The 7,796-nt window shown below is 35.6% G+C and overlaps 1 long non-coding RNA gene across 1 annotated transcript; it reads left to right on the top strand.

The window, feature by feature from the left end:
• The first annotated feature begins 782 nt into the window (after positions 1-782).
• Positions 783-6,301, top strand: LOC142170681 (uncharacterized). The gene is made up of 2 exons (XR_012700031.1): positions 783-5,752; positions 6,043-6,301. It is a non-coding gene; the product is annotated as an uncharacterized LOC142170681 (long non-coding RNA).
• Positions 6,302-7,796: the final 1,495 nt, after the last annotated feature.

The following is a 7,796-nucleotide window of genomic DNA, read 5'->3' as shown; positions in this document are numbered from 1 at the left end:
TTTTTTGAATTTTCTAGACTTGATATTCTATAATCTATTCTAAACTCAAGCTTAATGAGCATATATTTTTTTCCCTTTTTTTCTTTTTGATACAAATACTCTATGTTAAATTATTAAGGAGAATAAACCCTAGTAGAAAAAAATATTTTTTGATCCTTTTTTTAGGAAGGAAGTCAAAAGAATAAACCAAAGAAAAATATTTTGAATTTTCATTTGATATGCCTGAAGAAAGATTTCGAAACGAGAAATGAATAAAAAAAAATATTTTTGGATTTCAATTTTGATTACCTAAGGAAGAAACGTTAAAGATAAACAGAAGATAAAATGTATTATTTTCTTTTTCTTCTATGTACAATGTTCTAGAGTTCTAGTTAAAGGAAAAAATAATTAGTCATTTTTCATCAATTTCCCAAAGAAGAATCTCAAAAGAAAATCTTTTTGGATTTTTGGAATTAATATCTTAAAAGAAAACCTTTAAAGAGGTACTAGAAGAAAATTCTTTTTTTTTTTTTGAATTTTAGTCTTAATATACTAAAGGAAATATAAAAATTTAGTTTTTCTATTTTGAGCTCTAAATATTAACTTCCTAAAGTAAAACCACCTCAACTGAATTTTTTTTTAAAATTTTTTTAATTCCTAGAATTAGTATTCTAAAGAAAACTTCTAACTGAAATATAAAAACGCAAAATCTCTTTTTTTGGATTTTTGATTTATAATACATTTTCAAATACAAAAAAAAAAGAACAATAACAAGAGACTCGACATTACTGTACCAAGCTAGAAGTTTAAAGACGACATAAAAAAGAACAACAGACTCAAAGCATAAAAAAGAAAAGAAAATCTCCTTTTAATCCACTCCTGAATGAGCGATCCTGACTAGATGGTCCTGGGGCTCTGTCATGCTCAAACTCCGATAAGTAAATCCACACATGTATGAGAAAATTAAGACTAAATAATGTCAAAGACCTAAAACGCTATGTGAGACAATAACCCTTCATGTTAGACAAATGCAAGACATGATTATGACTACTTTTCTAAAATTAACCTATGTGACTAAAAGTGGCTAAAAATAAAAAATTTGGCTAAGACCCCGCAAAGCCAAGAACCTAAGATTTACTAGGAAGACCGGACCCTATGTGGGTTGCCTACGTATCATGCCCCGAAAGACGAGAATCAGGTATGCGTAGTTCCGGTAGATTGGATACGGGCAAGAATAAAAAAAACAACTAATTTAGGAAAAATATATTTTTTTTGTAAAAAATGATGAATCCTTTTTTTTTTGAAAAAAATGATGAAACATGCAAACTCATTTTGGATTTTTCTCTTTCCCTTTTTTTGATTTTCTGATTTCGGAAAATGATGAAAAAGTGCAAAACCTTTTTTTTTATTGAATTTTCGAGCTCTTTTTTTTCTTAACAAAAATATGACAGAAAACATAATTAGACCCTACTCGCTTTATCCTCACACTTCACCCTCTCTTTTTTCTATTTTTTTTCTTTTTTTTTTATTCTCCCTCAATTATCATTGGTCCGCCAAATGACCCTTTTACCCTTGAAAAAATGCAATATGTAGCACATAAGATGCATCAAGATGGTCTGTTATTTTGGGTACACTTGTCCTGGACGGACCTAACCCCTGTGTTGAGTCCCCAAAGTCAAATACACGTGATGCAAGCAAACGTTCCTACTAGGGATCCGGCATGAGGCTGTGTTTTTCTAGGTTTAAATCTTGGGGTTGTATTCTAGACTTGGGTTACCCGAACGGACAACTGGGGCCGAAGAGGGGGCAACGTACCGGGAGAACTAAAGTTTACTCGGCCTTGTTGCTGGCCCAGCCTCGTTCTATTTGGTATAATTTCTACAGAAAAAGCGGGTCACGCGAACGTGTGCACCATTTTCAGAAGACACAGAGGGGTATCATAAGAAGACAGTTGTATACAATTCAGACAATATTTAAAGCGGTAAACAGATAGCATTTAGAACAAAAGGTTCACAGAATACAATAATATTAACAATAAATGAAGCCAAGTAAAAATCGTTAAAACAAGCTCGAATTCTTGAACCCTGAACCAGAGATTCTGGGTTCATGTTCCCCAGCAGAGTCGCCAGAGCTGTTACACCTCCTTTTTCTCTCCCTCGAAAGGGTATAAGGGGAGTTTTTTTCCAATTTAAGTGATAATCGAAACGGGATTACTATTTAAGATCAGAGTTGCCACTTGAGATAATTTATGGTATCCCAAGTCACCGGTTTGAAATCCCGAATCGAGGAAGTTTTGACTCTGTATTAATGTCTGCGAACACCGAAATCCAGGTAAGGAATTCTGTTAACCTGGGAGAAGGTGTTAGGCATTCTCGAGTTCCGTGGTTCTAGCACGGTCGCTTTGATCATACTTGGCTTAAACAAATTGTTTAATTACTGCTTTTAGAACCTATGTGCATTTGCCTCTTTTAATTAAGAAATTATCTTGAAACGGGTGACGCGCACGTGTACCCATTTGTTTAGTGCGTCAAAAATCATGTCACATGAACGTGTCTACAATTAATAACGCTTTATTGTTATTAAGAAAGTTTGGCCAAAGTTGCGCAAATGCATACTCCGGTTTTGTTTTTAAAATCGTAATCATGTCATGCGAACGTGTCCACAATCACAATAATGTATTAAACGGGCCTAAAGCAACTACGAGCATTTGTCATTTTTATATCTAGGCTATAAGATTAATACAAGGGTCATGAGAGATTAAATTATGGATGGCACACCTCGGACTTATATAACCAAAATTAATTAAAGAGGACTATATTAACAACAAATTTATTATTAAGAAAGGTTTGAACGAAGTTGCGCGAACGCATACTTCGAATTGGTTTTTAGAATTGTAATTATGTCACGCGAATGTGTAAACAATCAAAATTGTATTTTAAACGTGCCTAAAGCACTTTCTCGGTGTACAGTAACACAACTCGTTGCTGGCTTTTCCAATATCTGATAAAGTAATGGTTTCCCCATTTTTGAAGAAACGTGACCTACTCACAATTCCTTCCTCAACTTAATTGTTAAAATGCTTACAAGGACACAACTTTGTCCTATTTATTTTTGGGAATATGTGATTAACCAAATTCAATCCACAGCAAAATTAAATCTTGAAGCAGAATAGAGAAATCCCAAATCAGAAGAATCAGGAATCCTGCACTAGGGCTAAATCTGATGAGTGAAATCACATAAAGATCTAAATCTACAAACCTAACCTCAACATTTCTTAATAGCAATCTTATTCAGATCCAAGATAACTAAGATTCAAGAAATAAAATAAGAGGTGAAACAATAAGTATCCAAAAAAACTGGCAGAGAATCGGCAAAGCAACACGGAGTATTGTGAACAAGAATTCTTGAAACTTGCAAGCAAAATATTTTTTGTTAAAACTACCAAATTCTAACGTATCTAACCTCTTCATTCATCTTTTGGCTTCAACATTTACATCAAAGAAGGATGAGCAAGGTTTCAGCGGTAGGCCATTTCCGATTCAACTCTCAAATATATACACGGTTAACAACAGCAAATCGAATAACTAGAGCAGTTGTACCACTGTAAGCTAAACACCCACTTAATTCATTACTTTAGGAACAGAATCTATTGATCAGGATTCAAGCCAAACAAACATAGTCATGGAGAAAATCAAGCACATGTTAATGCATCAATCCATACTTTATTACAAAAAATAAATGAGCTCAACACACGGACAGATCCAAAGACTTGCAGTCATGATTCAATACCTGAGGAATAGCAAATCTTCTTTTAATAGCAATAAAAATGAAAAGGCCGCTACAAAACTTCGAATCAGAAATCCGAGTGGGAAAACAACAGCAAGGGTCGCACAGGAACCTTCGAACCTCGACGAACAGTGATGAACTTAAACCAACCTTAGCTTAGACATTTTTTCGGATGTTTGAAAGATTTATTTGAGGAAGAAAGAACAGTTGGGTCATATCTCGGTGAGACTGCTTGAATCGCCATTGGTTATGATGTTTTGAGTTTGTTCATACTTTTACACGCTGGATCTTGAACGAATTCCGCCATGTGACCACATGATTTTTGAAGGGACGGACTACTCTGACCTTTTTTCCAAGAGTTTCAAGGCTTTGAGGTCTCTGATCTATAGAGATCAATGGAGAGAAAAAGGAACCGGTGATGGGAGATGAGAGTTGAGCCGTGGATAAAGAGAGAGAAGAGAGAGGAAAGGTCATTGGTGTTTTCTCTCTATTAAGTTCCATTCATGGCTGCTTCTTGAAGAAGAAGGTGAATCGATGGGGTCGTTTGGGGTGGTATGAAGATGATGTTCTTCAGGGGTGGGGGTCTGGGTCCAAAAACAGCAGATTGTCTCTAACTTTTTGGTCCTAGAATCTTTTAGCTTTTGTGTGTATTTTCACTAATAGTCTTTAGGTTTTTTGGCTGGCTTTTATAGAGGGTAGGGATCTAGGTGTCTGTAGGGTTTTTTAGGTTAAGGGGTATGGGTCTAGAAATTAAGGGCTAGGTCAGAAAATTAGGCCTAAAATGGGTCGTTTGAGCCCAAATTTATTCTTTCCCCGTGAACGAGACTAAAATACGATCTCATTTATTAATTAGTCCTACTTAATTAAAATAATTATTAAAATAAGACTGACCGCTAAAACAAAACTATTTTTGTTTTAAAAGATTATTCCTACTTTTAAAACAAAATTAGTCCTACTTTGGTATTTTTCAAGATTAAATATGACTGCAAAACATTAATGAAACTATTTTTTTGTAATTTTCATTTTCTTGCAATAAAATAAAGTAAAAGAGTCAAAATTAGTTGAGATTGCGATATTAGGCCTAAATTAAATATTTATGTGCTAAAAGATGAAAAATCTTGGGGAGATCAAAAATCACGTCTACAAAAACCTAAGAAGCCCTTAGTTAATGAGACCTAGATTTTCTAAGAAGCCCAATTGTTAGTTAATTCAAGACAATTTTAGCTAAATTTTGGGCAAGATGATGGCCCAATTTCGGACTAGCCCTTGAGCCCAAACCCCTCATTGCCCCAAAATTAACCCTTAGCCCAATACCCATTCCCTTTAGTTGATCCTTAGACATATACACATAAGGGGAGGAGCTGAAAAAAGACCCTAGATCCCTAAAAAATTCCATCCGCCATTTTCTTTACAAGAAAGACCTGAGGACCTTTCTTCTTCAACAAGAAGAACCCCTCATCAGCTAAAAAGAATACAAAAATGAGGAGCTAATTTCCTAAGACCTAGATGCCAAAAGAACAGATCCGTCGCAATACACATAACGACCCCCCCCCCCCCGAACTCCATCTTCTCCACACCCTTAGTTTCTTATCTTCTTAACCTAGGAGACGCACCAACAGACCCTCCGTTCTTCAACCTTCGAGCTCACTAGAAAAGGGATGACAACTGTTAAACACGAACCAAAGAGAAGTCAGCCATCGTCGCACCCCACCAGAACTTACTGAAAACCAGTAGCGACAGCCACCTAGCCCGCCGGAAATCCATCCTTCAACAATCATCGACCTTCTTCTTCCCGAGCAGTGACCAGCGACAACCAACAAGCAGCCATTGCTGCTTCTTCAACTCACTCACGACCACCATAACAACCAGAACACAGCCTTCTCTCTCGTTTTCTGTCACACCTCCATCGCCGGCGAGGTTCTAGTGTCGTCGCCTCTTCTGTTCAAGCCCTTGTCTGTTAGCCAAGCTTCGAAACAGTCTTGTGAAGGTTTATTTCTCACACTACTTCTTTGTTGAGATATGTGATTTTATTTCTTATTTTGAGTTTATTTCGAACATATGACTGAAATGATTCCTGCTGTTATTTGTTATGTCTCATTAGTTTTGGTTAAGCTTGTTAATTTCCTGTTTGCTTGATCTAAAGAGTCGTCATGGAGCCTTGAAACAGTATGGATATACCAAAGGGTATGGATAATTGATGTGTGAATATATGCAACTTGTGTGTAAATGTTTTTTTTAAAATTAATCAGATGTTAATTTGCTTTCTTGGTTTCAAAGGAAAAGGGTTTTACGTATGTAACCCAGGTCAAGAATCGGATAGATTACCCAATACTCCTACTAGTTCTCGTGCTGCCTTGGACGGTTCTGCCTTTGGATATATAAAGGAGAGGAATGAGTATATGTATTTTGGAATGATTTGTTAATGCTAAGCATAGGGATTAATTGGTAAATGAATTATTTTCTAATTGGGTTGTACGCTAACATTTTAAGTGGTGGTTGGAATCTTAATTGGTTTATCTTACTTAATTTTGTTGTATGGCCTATGTGTTCCAGAATTGGTTCTTTGAAATATCGAGTCTTAACATGGAATCACGGTAGTTTGCATTAGGCACGATTTTAATAAATAATTGTGATTGTGGACACGTTCGCGTGACATAATTATAATTTTAAAAAAATAACAACAAAATAGTTCGTGCAACTTCGACTAAACTTTCTTAATAATAACAAATCATTATTAATTGTGTACACATTCGCGTGATATGATTCTTGACGCTCCAAACGAAATGAGTACACGTACGCGTGACTCGTTTTAAGATAATTCCTTAAGTATGAATAAATCAAGATTAAAAGTGGTTAGGGGGGATGCACATAGGTTCTAAAATGAGTAATTGAGCAATTTTAATAAGCCAAGTATGATCAATGCGATCGTTCTAGAACCACGGAACTCGGGAATGCCTAACACATTCTCCCAGGTTAATAGAATTTCTTACCCGGATTTTTGTATTCGTATAAATAGAGTCAAATTTCCTCGATTCGGGATTTTAATCCGGTGACTTGGGAAACCATAAACTATCCCAAGTGGTGACTCTGAATTTTAAATAAATAATCCCGTTTCGATTGTCAATTAAATTGGAAAAACTCCCTTATACTCCTTCTGGTGGTAGGAAAAAGAAGATGTGACAGCTCCTTTTTCTCTACCCTGGAAGGGTATAAGGGGAGTTTTTTTCAATTTAAGTGACAATCGAAACATGATTATTGTTTAAGATCAGAGTCGCCACTTAAGATAATTTATGGTGTCCCAAGTCATCGGTTTAAAATCCTGAATCGAGGAAGTTTTGACTCTGTATTAATTTTTGCGAACACAGAAATTCGGGTAAGGAATTCTGTTAATCCAGGAGAAGATGTTAGGCATTCTCGAGTTTCGTGGTTCTAGCACGGTCACTTTGATCATACTTGGCTTAAATAAATAATTTGATTACTGATTTTAGAACCTATGTGCATTTGCCTCTTTTAATTAAGAAATTATCTTGTAACGGGTCACGCGCACGTGTACCCATTTATTTAGTGCATCAAAAATCATCTCACGCGAACGTGTCCACAATTAATAACGCTTTATTGTTATTAACAAAGTTTGGCCAAATTTGCGCGAACGCATACTCCGGTTTTGTTTTTAAAATCGTAATCATGTCATGCGAACGTGTCCACAATCACAATGATATATTAAATGGGCCTAAAGCAAATACGAGCATTTGTCATTTTTATATCTAGGTTATAAGATTAATACGAGGGCCATGAGTGATTAAATTATGAATGACACACCTCGGACTTATATGAACCAAAATTAATTAAAGAGGACTATATTAACAACAAATTTATTATTAAGAAAGGTTTGATCGAAGTTGCGCAAACGCATGCTTCGAATTGATTTTTAGAATTGTAATTATGTCACGCGAACGTGTACACAATCACAATTATATTTTAAACGCGCCTAAAGCCCTTTCTCGGTGTACAGTAAGACAACTCGTTGGGCT

Source organism: Nicotiana tabacum, chromosome 16 (assembly GCF_000715075.1).
Source record: "Nicotiana tabacum cultivar K326 chromosome 16, ASM71507v2, whole genome shotgun sequence".
NCBI lineage: Eukaryota > Viridiplantae > Streptophyta > Magnoliopsida > Solanales > Solanaceae > Nicotiana > Nicotiana tabacum.
The sequence above is the reverse complement of the archived record's forward strand: the minus strand, read 5'-3'. Positions and strand labels throughout refer to the sequence as shown.